The following is a 16,072-nucleotide window of genomic DNA, read 5'->3' as shown; positions in this document are numbered from 1 at the left end:
CAATTTATATTAAAGTTGATCAGAAAAAAGTTATTTTTGAAGTAGTTTCTTGATGTCATGAAGGCTCTCAGGTAGGTAATGGAAAACCACGTGTTGGCCAGGAAATGGTGAACGTATAGGAATTCTAGTCAGTGCAACGAGAAGTATTAAGAAAGGGAAATGAATATTGCAAAAAGGACAAATATATAATGATATCACATCAATTAAAAGTAGAGTAATTGCCTTATATGAGAGACTTAATCTCTAGAATTTTTACTTACCAACAATCATCAGTCAGAAAGTCAGATGAGATCTAAGGGATAAAAGGCAATAGTGAAAAAGTTTAGAACACAGTTTACTGTTTACTTTAGAGAAATGTGTGAGACATATTTTGTATGTTGAAATGTAATGGTAAACTATATGCCTTAAGAAATGGAATGAAAAACTGTATTTCCAATAGTTGTCAATTTGTTTATAATTTTAAGCCAATACCCATGTTAAATCTAGTCAGACTTTTCTTAGAATAAATAGAATTTTAACATTCATAGGGAAGAATAAACAGGTGAGAAGAGGAAAAATCCTAAAATTAAAAATTTCTGTGGAATGATACTGTCTCAATATTAGAACAAATGACAGACTTGAGAAAGCACAGTAATTAAAAAATTATGGATTGCTTTATAAATGTACATATTAATGTAATTGGAAGGTCCAAAATACATTCTTATGCATAGGAAGTTGTGATAAAGGACAGATGAGAGAATGGAGAAGAGATGAGTCACTCGATTATTTGTATTGGGGTACATAATTGGCTAAGAAAATTAATTTACAAACTCAGCATATACCACAACTCAACATCAAAAAAACAAACAACCGGGCTTCCCTGGTGGTGCAGTGGTTGAGAGTCCGCCTGCCGATGCAGGGGACACGGGTTCGTGCCCCGGTCCAGGAAGATCCCACATGCCGTGGAGCGGCTGGGCCCGTGAGCCATGGCCGCTGAGCCTGAGCGTCCGGAGCCTGCGCTCCGCAACGGGAGAGGCCACAACAGTGAGAGGCCCGCGTACCGCAAAAAAACAAAACAAACGAACAAATGAAAACAAAAACCTGATAAAAAAATGAACAAAGGACCTGAGCACCCATTAAGAGATGAAGGGATGAAGAGGAGGTGGTATATATGCGCAGTAGAATATGACTCTGCCATAAAAAGAACGAAATCTTGCCATTTGTGACAACATAGGTGGAATTCGAGGGTATTATGCTAAGCGAAATGTCAGACAGAGAAAGACAAATACCATGACTCACTTAAATATGGAATCTAAAAACGAAAACAAGTGAACACATACAAAAAAACCGGAAACACAGTCATAGAGAACAAATAGGTGGTTGCCAGAGCGGGGGGATGGGGAATAAGTGAAATAGATGAGAGAGATTAAGAGGTACAAACTTCAGTTATAAAATAAGTGAATCACGGGAGTATAGTCAATAATATTGTAATATCTTTGTATGGTGACAGATGGTAACTAGATTTATCATGGTGATCATTTTGTAATGTATAGAAATATTGGATCACTGTGTTATGTACCTGGAACTAACATAGTGTTGTAGGTCAATTATGCTTCAGTAAAAAAAAACCAAACCCAAACCTTACGTATACTAGAATATAGCCTGGATTAAAATAATAAAAAACTGAGAAAATAAAATAGAAGAATTAAAAAAATTTTGGAGGCAGTTTAAGATTCTAAGCTTTGAAGGAATAGAAAAAACCCAGAAAAAATAGACTTGAAGTTTTATGAAATAGATAACTCTGGCAAATAACATTCTGGGAAAAATATTTTATGCAGAATTGGCTTAAATATTATCTAGAGTTCAAATAAACTGGTAAGGTACACGTTTGAAAATCTCAATAGACAAATGAGCAAAGGATGTGACCAAATACTTCACAAATGAAGAAATACTACTGGAAATAAATAGTAAAATCTCTACCTTCAATAGTAAGAAATAATTATGTTAAAATCAGATACGATTTTTAAATTGAACTAGTAAATAATTTAAAATCTGTTAAAAAAATTGATGGCCGTATTATGGCAAAGTAGTCTATGATATTCTCAAAATGACCAGTTGAGTATAAGCTGGTACAGTGCTGAACAGCAATTTGGCAGTATCTATCAAGTAATTATATGCTAGTTTATTTATTAATATAAACATATATTTATTTATCATAAAGGTTATAAGACTTTCCCCAATAATTCTTTTGTTTTGGACTCTAAGAAAAGACTACAGAATGGGAAAAAGGTATGCATAAAGCCTCTTCATAGTGGAAAATATTAAAAAGAGCTTAACTATCTAACATGTGATACATAAAACATTGGTAAAATTTTTTATTTCCTTTTCAAGCAGTGCTTATAAAGGCTGCAGCACTAGGGAGATCACGCAGTAGGGCTGACAGGCAGAGGGAAACAGTGTCGCTGTTTTATCATACCATGAGGTAGACACAGGAATGACACCAGCTGATGCAAAAGTAAATTGGTTCATATTGCCAGGTTCCTTTCCAGACAAGTACCAAGAGCTTGTCACTGATGGTTTTATTTCTAGAAATAGAATATAAGAAATGATAAGGAGCATGGTCAAAGATATACACACAGACATGCATCCAAGCATTTTTACAGTGGCAGAAGTTGGGAAGAACCTAAGTTCGACTGTGAGAATCCTCTGATTTATATGAAGGGATGGAGCAGAAGTTGCGATGTTACTTAATAGTAAAGAGCAGAACCAGGACAGGAAACCAGAGTCCTCCTGCTAACACGTATGGCTATCGATGTTGTATTGGGAAATGTCCTGTTACTCAGCAAGATCCATTAGTGCCATAATTGTTGATGTTGCCTAGAATAAGAGGACTCTGCTGTCAGACCACTTGAGCTTTGCTGGACTCACTGGAGGATGCTTCAGGCGTAACAGTGAAGCTAAACAGAAAGTCCTATCATCATGAAATGATGATTATCAATGCATTGGTACTGACTTGTTGCCGCTTCACTTACTTTCCCATCTTAGCATGTCTTGTTAACCATTTATTTGTGTTGTATCCTAATTCAGCAGTATTCAAGATTACTGCCACAGGAATTCTAGAAATCAAACTTATATGAATTTTACTACCAGTCTTTAAAAATATTAATACTGAAGTAATCATAAAATTCTGTATTGAATTTTTTTTTTTTTAGAAGATGTTGGGGGGTAGGAGTTTATTAATTAATTAATTAAGTTTTGCTGTGTTGCATCTTCATTTCTGTGCGAGGGCTTTCTCTAGTTGTGGCAAGCGGGGGGCCACTCTTCATCGCCGTGCGCGGGCCTCTCACTATGGCGGCCTCTCTTGTTGCGGAGCACAGGCTCCAGACACGCAGGCTCAGTAGTTGTGGCTCACGGGCCTAGTTGCTCCACGGCATGTGGGATCCTCCCAGACCAGGGCTCGAACCTGTGTCTCCTGCATTAGCAGGCAGATTCTGAACCACTGCGCCACCAGGGAAGCCCCTTGAATGTTTTTAAACTTTAAAATTTTAAATTACATATGCTTATTACTTTATCCATGGATGTGTGATCACTACTCAAGATGGTTTTTATTTTTAAAATATTACAACTTATGAATTTAGCTGTAGATAATTAATTAAAAATATTAGTAAAACATGTACTTATGATAACCACCCTAAATTAATATATCTGGTAGAGAGCTTACTCTCTCTTTTTTCAAAAAATATTTATTTACTTATTATTTATTTATTTATTTAGGCTGCGCCGGGTCTTTGTTGTGGCCCTTGGGATCTTTGTTGGGCATGCGGGCTTCTTAGTTGCGGCATGCACGCGGGATCTAGTTCCCCGACCAGGCATCGAACCTGGGTCCCCTGCATTGGAAGCGTGGAGTATTACCCACTGGACCACCAGGGAGGTCCCTAGAGAGCTTACTCTCTTGATCAGCATTTGACAATCAAGAGAGAACACTGAAGATTGACTTGTTTGGTAACAAAAAATGACAAAGGGGAATAGCACAAAATCATGTCTAGCATTTGAGTGAAACTAAAAAAGTTCTTCTAAATTTATTTCTACAAAGAAGATAGAGATTTTGAATCATTCACAGAAAAATTTCTGCGTTAGAAGTTAGTGGGTTTATAAAATATTTGATATGCCAGATCCTTCGATAAGTGCTAGGAGATGTGTTTGGAATGAGAGAACATCCTTGCACTTAGCACCTTCACTGGCTGGTTGCTCTGTGGCTGGTCCCAGTGCAGTGCTCTGTCTTTACTTGACATCTGTTTGTTGAGCAGAGTCTGCATCTCAAAGAAACCTAGACAAATGATTGTGTCGAGTAACAGATAAAACAAGGCATTGCTCCTTAATTTGTAAGGAAATGTGTAATATCTTTAGTATATCTTTTAAACAAATATTTAGCTTACTGATAGGAAAAGTTTGACTAATGTGGGGATATATGTTTAGAAAATGCAGCCGAAAGAAAGATATTAAAAATATGTACGTGTGAATGACTAACCAAATACTTATAGGTGAAAAAGTTCACTCTCATTGCATTGATATACTCTTTGATGTCAGTCTTTGTGGTACATTTGGAAAAAATCTTTGGAAATAGGAAGTCAAAAGATGTCTCTCGATTTTCTACGTCTGCTGAAGAGCTTTCTGATAAAGGGGAAATGAGATTTGGCATTTGGAACTAGTTCCTGGAGACCAAGAGACAGAGCATCACATTCTAGTTCTCATTAAAGCCTTTTATAACTGAGCCAGATGCCATATTGAGCTCTATGTGCAGTTTTCTTGGAGTGTTGCCTCTGACTTATATTTAAAGTCAGGTCACATTCACTGGTGATGAGATTTCTGAACAGAGACAACTTCCTAGCATCTGTTATGTAACTCAACTCCCTTGGAGGGAGGGGCAATACATTTTGGGGAGGAGAAGAAGAGGAAATAGATAAAACTGGAGGAAAGAGATGAAGGAGAGGGGTTGTAGTCCTTTTTGCGGGGGTGCTCTACCATGGGAGATAGCAAGTGACTAGGTGTTTCCTGTTCTGGTTTTCATCTTACTAAAAGAGCACACCCCTGGTATGCTAGCAAAGCACATGACCATGAGGGAAAGCTTGGGAGAGTCGAGGTATGATTCTATATAGGATTAGAGGGGTGGGGCAAAGGGATGCAGGCAGACAAAGTGGTCCCTTGACTGCCTCTAGTTCCTTGTGTACAGAGGTATCTGGAAAGTTAGCATGTTATATGGTTCTTAAATAGAGCCAGTGACCTGAAGCCAGTGTTGCGTTTAGGAATTCCACATGTATAATTGAAGAATACTTATTATGCAAAGAAGTTCCATTTGTAAAAGAGAGTAGTATCTCTCTTGTGTGGCACTTGTATTTTATTTGACATAAGACTATGCCCTATTCCTTTAGATAGACTTAAATTTCACAGAATTTTAGATTTTATGAAACCTGTTTTTCTCCCCAGAAGAAACATCCTAGTCTTTCTTTAATTGTATCTGAAAATAATTACTCATGATTCATAATCAGATTGGATGTTCACTATTTGCCAAAACTATATGAGCATTTTCTCCATATTCTAGTGCTTAGAACTGATACCATTTTAACAGTTGACAAAATAAAACAGCATTTTCCTCTAGTCACACTGCTTTTTTTAGAGGGTAGTTTGCATGTTATCCAGAGTGTTGTTGTTCCTTGTGGTTATTTCCATGTTTGTACACATACGAGGAGGTTCAGGAATGGATGCCAATCCATTGGGTGTATGTTGCTTCTAAGTAATAGCTCTGAAACTTTCTGATGAGGGAGGAGTCCATTAACTCACTATTGGGAGATGTCATTTATCTGTGCTGTTTGCTTTACCTCTATCCCTTGCCTCCTTTGGCTGACTTAATTGAGAGTAGGCTGTGTTATTATCCATTCCAGAAACTGTATTAAAAAAAAATTCTCGGGCTTCCCTGGTGGCGCAGTGGTTGAGAGTCTGCCTGCCGATGCAGGGGACACGGGTTCGTGCCTTGGCCCGGGAAGATCCCACATGCCGCAGAGCGGCTGGGCTTGTGAGCCATGGCCACTGAGCCTGCGCGTCCGGAGGCTGTGCTCCGCAGCGGCAGAGGCCACAACAGTGAGAGGCCCAAGTACCGCAAAAAAAAAAAAAAAAAAAAAAAAAATTCTCTATTACTAACGCTGTAATACAAAAATGGTAAGCGAAGTAAACAGATAAATTGAATGATCTGGCCAAAGTTACCGGTGACTCAAGTGGGTGGAGGCGGAATTCATGACACACTTCCTTTAATAAGGACAACTGATGTCAGATTTCCCTGACATTTTATAAGATGCCCCAGCTCATATTGATGTCTAACTTTTTTTTTTTTTTTGCGGTACGCGGGCCCCTCCCGCTGCGGAGCACAGGCTCCGGACGCGCAGGCTCACGGGCCCAGGCGCTCCGCGGCATGTGGGATCCTCCCGGACCGGGGCATGAACCCGTGTCCCCTGCATCGGCAGGCGGACTCTCAACCACTGCGCCACCAGGGAAACCCCTATGTCTAACTTTTAATATCACAGAAAGATTACATTTTAAGGTTCAAGTTCCGTAGGAAAGTCACTGTCAAACTAGTGGTCAACAACTGCTATGAATTTCTTGGTTGACGCTATGTTAGAATTATGTTTCTGTTAAGTAATGTTTCAGTTATTTGTACTATGCGTTGCAAGAAGCCACCAGTAATAGAATTCAAGAAATACTTGCTTAATAGGGAACAACTAGAACAATTAAATTGGAAATGTCATTTCTTATAAACCTGCTCAATTCTTTGCTAGCTCTTCAGCTAGTGATTAAAGAAAAGTATTGTGACCATGAGGGAGAAAGCCTTCCTTCCTACGTGATTTTCAGTGCACAAATAAGAAATTAGGAGTCAAAGAGTAACAGTTCTTGGAAATGCTTAAAGTCGAGGGGTGGTTCTGTCATCTATGTTATCTAAAGATCTTTGTGTGAAGAAACTATGAAAACAGAAAAACAGCTTTTGTTCACCAGACTAAATCTTCATAAGCCACTGTTTGGTAATTTTGAATCCTGTTAACAACATTCTGAAGCTTATTAAGTTGAGACTTTTGTCTTCTTTATTTTTAGCACACTCAAGTGTATATATAAATCTCTGGAATGTTGAAGGAGTGACATTCCACAAGTGTCAGATTTTTTTTTTTTTTTCTGTTGCCCATTGTGAAGGGGAGACCAGTAAATTAAGAATGTTTGATTCTTTCTCCTATATTTGCTTTCCTTTTGGAACTCTGTTACAGAATAAAGAATTGTTTTTTTGTGGAAGCATTACTGAATAGGAAAATCATTGTTTCAAATTATAGTTTTCTGGCAGTGATTAATGATTAATTAATGAGGCTAGCTTTACTAGAAAAACATTATTATAATATTAAATTTCTACATGGCTTGGCACTATTATCAGTGCACAGCAACAAAAATATAGAATTCACCATAATCTAGATTTAGAACCAAAAATTGTACTCTTAAGTTTCAGGTGTCAAAGCTGGGCTCTAAAAGTGTTTTAGAATCTAGAGACTTACAAATATCCTTGCAGATTCTGTAATAACAACATAAACTTTTGTTCAGTGTTAGATTCTGAAGTGACTGTTAGCCTATTTTGGGGAGTTCTGGTGCATTTAAATTTTTACCCAGTCATTCCGCAGTGATAACAAAGCAATCATAGAGTTGAATGAGTTACCAATGGGAAATAGTTGTTATTTGGATGAGTTCCACTGCACCCTTTACATATGGCAAAGAAAAAAATATGGTTTGAATCTACCTTTTTAAAACATGGATCAGTTTGAGAAAAAAAAATCAGTAAAAATGATTAAGAAAAAAGTATTCTTAGGTTGAAGAGAACTATATTACAATGAAAGAGATTCTTAAACTAACTGTTGAAACAGAATCAAATATTACCTTACTTTAACAAATGTGGAACTATTTTTACAGGACATGTCTTTGAATGTAGAAGTGTGTCTGTATGTTCTAAGAGGCCCGTGTCACTGTTGTTGGCATTGCTGGTCTCTGTTTCTTGACTTATTTTCTTAGTTGTTTGCTTTCTGTTGTGCTCTTGGACCTGAAGAAAATATTGGGATGGATGAATGACATGTATGATTTTTGAGGATGTTAAAAAGAACACTAAACTAATATTGGCATTCTTGTAACTGCATACATTGTTTCTTTATTTACTTTCAGTTTGATTAATAAGCTTAAACCTGGTGTCATTAAGAAGATAAATAGACTGTCCACACCAATAGCAGGTTTGGTAAGTAATAAATTATCTTCAAAATTATACTTGTTTCTGAAATGTAAAAAGATGGGCATAAACACGTTCTCTTATCTGGAATTATCATAGATATTAGGTTTGGGGTCTTTTTTTCTCAAGAAAAGTATTTCTTGTGATCTTGTCCTTATATCTTTAGTTCCGCCTTCTGTTTCCATTCTGCCTGGAGGCTTTTATTCTATTTATTTAATTTTTTGTTTGTTTTGCTTCTTGTGCCCTCAAACTGCCTATATCCCCCCTTTTGGCCCATTTCTTCCACAAATTGCATTTGTTTAGGATCACGGTCTTTCCGAAACTCAGTCCTCCGTGTATTGGTTGCTAGTTGACCACAGTTTATGGAAACTGGCCAAAGCTGATGAGTTGTTACATTTCAGGTGCTTCGTGCTTATACATTGCCCTTGCTCAGCATGCAGGTTTTGGAGTGTATTTGCAACATACTTAAGACCTGTCACCTCTTTTGGTTTCCTACCAACATCCTGTGTGATGTTGGGCAAGTCTCTGTCTTCTACTTTGCCTCAGTAACCTTTTCCATAAGATGACTATGGATGACTCTCTAGATTCATTCTAGCTTTAAATCCGGAGTTTTGTGTATGAAAAACACCCCATACTATCATTATATAGATTCTCTGCTGTATCAAGACCCTAGAGAGATCAATAATAATGTGGGACCATATCTTTGGAAATAAATAATTTATAATTACAAATGATGGATAATTTTCAAAATGTTAGCATTCCCGGGGCTTCCCTGGTGGCGTAGTGGTTGAGAGTCAGCCTGCCGATGCAGGGGACACGGTTCATGCCCCGGTCTGGGAAGATCCCACATGCCGCGGAGCGGCTAGGCTCGTGAGCCATGGCCGCTGAGCCTGCGCGTCCGGAGCCTGTGCTCCGCAACGGGAGAGGCCACAGCAGTGAGAGGCCCGTGTACCGCAAAAAAAAAAAAAAAAAAAGTTAGCATTCCCTAAGAATCAAGGCTGATGATGGGAGTCAGGTAAAAAATTAATTTTACAAAACACTCAAGTTTAAGACAGCTAATAACTGGAATGTAAATAAAATATTGTTAATATTTTATCTTTGGAATAGTCAAGCTGCTTATAATACATTCAGGAACCTTCTGCTTGGCCATGCATGTGTTTGCAGGTGTTAGAGGCATGACGGATTAAAGGTAGCAGTACTAAAATTTCTGGGTTTGCAGCTGGCATGAAGGTGTCATCAGAATTTTGACAGGAATAAGTTGGTGGCAGAGTGTTTATTATTAGAAAATACCTGTCTAGGAGAGAAGGAAAGAAGAGTTTTTACAGTTTTCTCTTTGAAAGATCAGAAAATTACTATTTTCTTTTGAAATATAGAATGCAGTGGACCCTTGAGCAAAGTGAGAGTTAGGAGCACCAACCTCCTGCGCACTTGAAAATCTGTGTGTAACTTCTGACTCCCCCACCAAACTTAACTGCTAATAGCTTACTATTGACCAGAAGCCTTATTGATAACATAAATAGTCGATTAACCCATATTTTGTATGTTATATCAATATATACTGTATTGTTATAATAAAGTAAGTTAGATAAAAGAAAGTGTTAAGAAAATCCTAAGGAAGAGAAAATACATTTACAGTACTGTACTGTATTTATTGAAACCATAAGTTTACATTGTCTGTTTACAAGATGAATCATCTGTCTGTCAATACCAACATCAATATTGTCTCATATGATACAAAACACTATAGCTGTTATACATATTACTAACAGTAGTCATAAAATTGAAAAGGTAATGTGAAAAAGAAATTCATATTTATTTAAAGGTATAATGATTCATGCATTGATAACAAAGAAACAACACTATGATTGCTTCATGGTTACCAAGCCTATACACTAATAAATGAACCATTATATGATTTTTGTGGCGTACAGTATTACAGTCATATTTATAATACAGTATTAGAAACATTGTTACATTGAAAAACCCACTTACCCGTGATGATAGTCTGATATGCAGTTTCTCCAATCATGAGAGAGAGAGAGGCATATTGTACTGTAATGTAATTCCTTGAAAGCAAAGTTATAAAACAGTAAGAAAACTAACAAATAATTTTATATTAAATATCACTCACCTTATGCCTGTGTAAAGGTTATCTACATATATTTTATGCATTCACGATATATACTAACTTTTTCTTAATTTTTTCGATATTTCTAGGCTACATGGTTCATCTGTGAGTTTTTTCAAATTGTCACAAATCTCCAAAAAATTTTCCAATATATTTCTTGAAAAAATATCTACGTATAAATGGACCTGTGCAGTTCAAACTTTTGTTGTTCAAGGGTCAACTGTCTATATATAAAGTTCCAGAGCAGTTGGGCTCAAATATTAATTCCTTCCTTCTTACCAAGTTACATCTGTTCTATTTCTGTCATGACTAAGCAACTGACATGATATTTTCATTGGTCTCAAACTTGGTTGGGTAAAAAACTTTCATATATATGCATGTATTGCAATGTACATATATGTATGAATTACTTCTAGCAATATAGGAGTCAGAGGTGTTATTTAAGGAATAAAGTTAAAGAACTTTTGTTTTTGAAGTCTTCCTAGGAAGAAACATTCAATTTAATAGAATCAATATGTTTTATATGAAAATAACTTTTACGAAATAACTTCTGTGAAAATTAAAAGTATGAATTGTATTGAAAGTACTCTGTTTTTTCAGATGGCTTGAGTTATTCTCAGTGTTATAGGTTGAATTGTGTCCTGCCCCTCAAAAAAATGATACAATGCGGCATACCTCAATTTATTGTGCTTCGCTTTAGTGCACTTTGCAGATATTGCATTTTTTATAAATTGAAGGTTTGTGGCAACCCTGCATCGAACAAGTTTTATCAGTGCCATTTTTCTAACAGCATTTTTTCACCCCATGTCTCTGGGTCATATTTGGGTAATTCTTGCAGTATTTCAAACTTTTTCATTATTATCATATTCGTTGTGGTGATCCATGACCAGTGTTCTCTGATGTCACTTCTATGACTCTGAAGGCTCAGATGATGGTTAGTATGTTTTAGCAATACAGTATTTGTTAACTAAGGTATGTGTGTTGCTTCATTAGACATAATGCTACTGCACACTTGATAGACTACAGTTAGTATAAACATAACTTTTATATGCACTGGGAGACAAAAAAAATTCATGTGACTTGCTTTATGGCGGTGGTCTGGAACGCAACCCACAATATCTCTGAGGTATGCCTATATACCGAAGTCCTAAACTGCACTACCTCAGAATGTGATCTTATTTGGGAAGAGGGTTGTCACATGGAGTATGGGAACAGAGGCCATAATGGAGTAGGGTAGGCACCCTAATCTAATATGATTGGCATCCTTATAAGAAGATGGCCTTATGAAGGCAGGTACACACAGGAAGAAAGCCATGTGACAACTGAGAATTGGCGCGATGCATCCTCAGGCCAAGGAGGAGCAGAGATTGCCAGCAAACCACCAGAAACTGGAAGAGGCAAGGAAGGATTCTTCTACAGGTTTCATGGGAGCATGGCTTTGTGCATACCTTGATGTTGGACTTCTTGTCTCCAGAACTGTGAGACAATACATCTCTGTTGCTTTAAGCCACTTGGTTTGTGGTACTTTGTCATGGCAGCCCTCGGAAACTAATACAGATAGGTAAATGTTTCAGTTAATACTTGCCTTTTAAAAAACTTTTTATTTTGAAATGTAGATTCAGAGGAAGTTGCAAAAAAAGCAGTACACGGAGTTCCTCTGTGCCTTTCACCCCAGTTTCCCGCATTGTAACATCTCGTATAACTCTGGTACAATATTGAAACCAGGAATTCACACTGGTACATTCAAAGACTTTAATCAGATCCACCAGTTTTACATGTAGTTAATGGTAACAAAGAGCAAAGATGCTTTCAAGCTACGTGAGGTGAAGAGTGTTTTATTGTAAGGATTTTCCAGAGGACTCTCGTTAATCTAGTGCTCAGGCATAAACATGGCAGCTGGGTTCAACATGACTACTTTTTTCTGTCCCATTTCTAACAGGAAATGGCATCCCTTAGTTGCGTTTCCCAAGAGAGGAATCTGAATGGATCAGATTACCTTTTCTTTTTTTTTTTTGTTAAATTGGAGTATAGTTGATTTACAGTGTTGTGTAATGTTGTGTTAGTTTCAGCTGTACAGCAAAGTGCATCAGTTATACGTACACATACATCCACTCCTTTTCAGATTCTTTTCCCATATAGGTTGTTACAGAATATTGAGTAGAGTTCCCTGTGCTGTACAGTAGGTCCCTATTAGTTATCTATTTTATATATAGTAGGGTATATATGATAATCCCATCTCCTAATTTATCCCTTCCCCCCAGGTTTCCCCTTTGCTAACCATAAGTTTGATTTCGAGATCTGTGAGTCTGAGATTACCTTTTTCTTTCCAGGCTACAGATCTCGTGGGTCAGTGGCCAGCTAGTAGGTGAGTTCCTTAAGGGAGAGAGTGGTCTTGGCTGACTGGGCTGTGGTCAGGAGTATTCATTTCCTTTAGTTTGTTCAGTTCTGGTGTGTGAGTTGAAGTTGTTTCATGAATGAAGTTTGTTTGGGGTAGATACCAAGTTAGGTCAAATACAGCAGTAATTACACAATTTCTGTGTAAGGGTTTGTTAAGCTATGTGAGTGTAATGCTCCAAGCCCCCTCTTGCATTCCTCTCTTTTTTACTCTCTTCTTCAGTTATGACTTTTATCTGTTTCATGTCCACTCCCATGTGTATTTAGCTTTGAAGCCAAGGCTGTGGATTTACCCATGGCAGATGGACCTGTGTGAAACACTTGGAATATCCCCTGAGCAATGACAACACAGAGGGAGATGTTAAGATGATTCAGAAGTATATTGAATGCTTTGCTTAAAACATTCATATGATTATATGATTACTTTTTTCTTTAGGAAGGCAGTAATCATGTTCTCATAGGTCTTCTAGAGATACAGCTTTCCTTGCTTGATTGAGTTTTGTAAAGAAATACATTTTCCCCTATCCTTTAAATTCTTTTTGTTCTTTATAAAGCCATGCTTAAAAATTCTAACGCAAGAGTTTGAGTCTTCCAAAAATTAGCTGGTGTTAAATGTGGGTATGTTCAAATCACTGAAACTCAAAACCAAAACTTTGAGAATTAAAAAACTCAACCTCAAAACAAACCCCTGAGAAACAGGCAAGATATTCTGATGGTGAAAAGAGCCGTTGAACCAGAATATTATTTACCATCTGCATTAATGTGCATGAGATACAATATGTGTAGAAAACATCAAGGAAGTTATTAACCGTAAGACTTATAGTCATCTTGGACCCCTAATGGTCGATTTGTATTTTCTAAAGCAAGGTTTCTCAACCTTGGCACTATTGACATTTTGGACTGGATAATTCTTTGTTGCGGGAGTCTGTCCTGTGCATTGTAGAACGTTGAGGAGCATCCCTGGCCTCTACTCAATAGATGCAAGTAGCAGTGTGCCCTCCATCCCCGCCTTGTGACAACTAAAAATGTCTCCTGACATTGCCAATAACCCCTATGGCATAAAATCATCCCTGGTTGAGAACCACTGAGCTAAAGAATCAAGAAAGTAAACGCTACCCTTTTATATGGACTAGTTTGCTGACTGACTACAGATTTGATTGTTCTCATGCTTGGCATTTCAATTGCGATTTCCCTTTGAAAAGCAATGGTATCCTAGAAAATTTAGTTTGAATCATTTGTTTGTTTGAATGTTTGTGTCTGTCAGTGGGCTTAGTAGAAAAATCCTTGGTATATCCGGACTTGCATGAAAAATATGGGCTCAATTTGAACATCTTTGCTCTAAAGTGTTATTCTTTCAGATTCCTTTAAGAGTGGAATGTGTAAGGTTGACTACAGAGGCTGGGAAAGTTGTCTCCTCATTCAGGAATGCTGTAGAATGTAGGAAATGGGCAAAGATGCCAGCTAGCTTAAGCTGTTAGATGTGTCATTTTCTCCTGCCTTCATAATGGTTATTTTAAGAAATAAAGCAAGTCTATGGGTCTGCCATTTTTCAGAAGGTTATTAGTGGTCAGTGTTCTTGTACCTGTGTAAAATTACTTCTGATTCATTCACCTTCACTCACCTATACACTTGGGTGTCAGCAAAGTAGTGCAACCTAGTCTATGCCAAGGTCACTGTTGAAACATCTAGTTGTTCCCTTCCGCTGTAGTAGAAAATTCACCTGAGGAATCAGCTATAAAATTTAAATATTCTGATACAGGTTTTATCATGTACTTTTCTGAAAACTACTCTTAAGCAATGACTATATTTATCCCATTAAAAATTTTTTTTTAGTAAAATAAGCCCAGGGGTTGGGAGAGGGGAGGTTTGTGAAACGCTGAGTTTGCGAGTTCTTTCTACAAGTAAAATCAAAATGTGAGACCTCAAGACAGACTGTTTTCAGGAGAAAAAAACTTTCTTCTGTTTCCTTTCTCTTCCAAGTTGAAATAATGTAAGAAGTACAAATATAATTACTAGTTTCATTCAAGGGTGGTACTTTTCTGGGTAAGAGGCAGGAATGAATTTTGTATGGTTGAAGAGAAAGTACTCAAGGAATATTAGAATGTGGCTTGGATGAACAGCCAGTATGAATATATGCCTTGCTTGAAAGAGTGGTGATTGAGAGTTGCTCTGTACTAGGTCAAACCCAATGTGTGTCTCAGAGGGAATATCTCTCTAGTTGGTAATAAGCAAGATGCATTTGTGAAAATATTTGGATGTTAATATATGCAAAACACTGATAACAAGCTGCGGCATGAGAAGAGAGGGGAAAATGGTGTACAGCTAGTTTAAAATAACCATTTAATGGTAAGATCAGTAGTGTCTGTTTTCTGGTCTTTTTTTTTTTTTTTTTTTTTTTTTTTGCGGTACGCGGGCCTCTCACTGTTGCGGCCTCTCCCGTTGCGGAGCACAGGCTCCGGACGCGCAGGCTCAGCGGCCATGGCTCACGGGCCCAGCCGCTCCGCGGCATGTGGGATCTTCCCAGACCGGGGCACGAACCCGTGTCCCCTGCATCAGCAGGTGGACTCTCAACCACTGCGCCACCAGGGAAGCCCTATTTTCTGGTCTTGAATTTTATTGCTGACTTCGTAGATTTGTTGAAGGAGATCTTCCACCTAGTAAATTTGGGAGAGGCTTCCACCAAGCAAATTCTTTTTGGTTCACTCATCCTTGCCAATTCGATTATTTAGCCAATAAGAGCAGGATTTTCGTACTGAGCTGATTCTGACTGCCCTGCCCCCCATCTTTAGATGGATGGGGGTCAACATGGAGGTCCCCTCCCATAACCCTACTCTTGCCTCAACTCTTAGTTTTCATGTTCTTTATTTCCTCACAGTTGATAAATAACAAAGGCTAAATGTTTCTATAAATTACCATTTCTCACCTCTTACTGTATTGGAATAATTTCATATATGTTGGGTCAGACCTTGGAGTTTTGAGTTAAAAGATTTTTTTCTTTTCTTTCATTTCCTAATGAGACAGTGAAGGTTAAACTATATCAATACACTTGATTAAAACTGCTCCATCTTGGTCTCATGATTAAAACTCTATTAAAGAAATGTTTTTATTACAAAGGGAAGGTGAACCACTGTTACAAGCTGTGTAACACTAACATTTAAACTATTCTTATTTTACTAGCATGCCAATCTCATTATTTTCTTTGAAAACAAAACACCAATAACACAAATACGGAGTACTTTTTCTTACTTCTTAATAAAGACATAGAAGAGTAC

General features: G+C 37.5%; 1 protein-coding gene and 1 long non-coding RNA gene across 3 annotated transcripts in view; one reads left to right on the top strand and one right to left on the bottom strand.

Annotated features, from left to right (window-relative positions):
* Positions 1-158: 158 nt before the first annotated feature.
* On the bottom strand, positions 159-10,615 carry LOC309836069. The gene is made up of 3 exons (XR_014298088.1): positions 10,410-10,615; positions 2,456-2,564; positions 159-292 (listed from the first exon to the last, which is right to left on the bottom strand). It is a non-coding gene; the product is annotated as an uncharacterized lncRNA (long non-coding RNA).
* Positions 8,218-16,072, top strand: part of LMO7 (LIM domain 7) — a 121,563-nt gene continuing 113,708 nt past the window's right edge. For both annotated transcript variants that reach the window (XM_082675850.1, XM_082675838.1), the window contains exon 1: positions 8,218-8,287. The gene's annotated coding sequence lies outside the window, so the exon portion shown is untranslated. The remainder of the gene's footprint in view (positions 8,288-16,072) is intronic.

The sequence above is a fragment of the Grampus griseus genome, assembly GCF_964374135.1.
Source record: "Grampus griseus genome assembly, chromosome: 18".
Lineage (NCBI taxonomy): Eukaryota > Metazoa > Chordata > Mammalia > Artiodactyla > Delphinidae > Grampus > Grampus griseus.
This window is presented reverse-complemented; position numbering and strand designations above follow the sequence as displayed.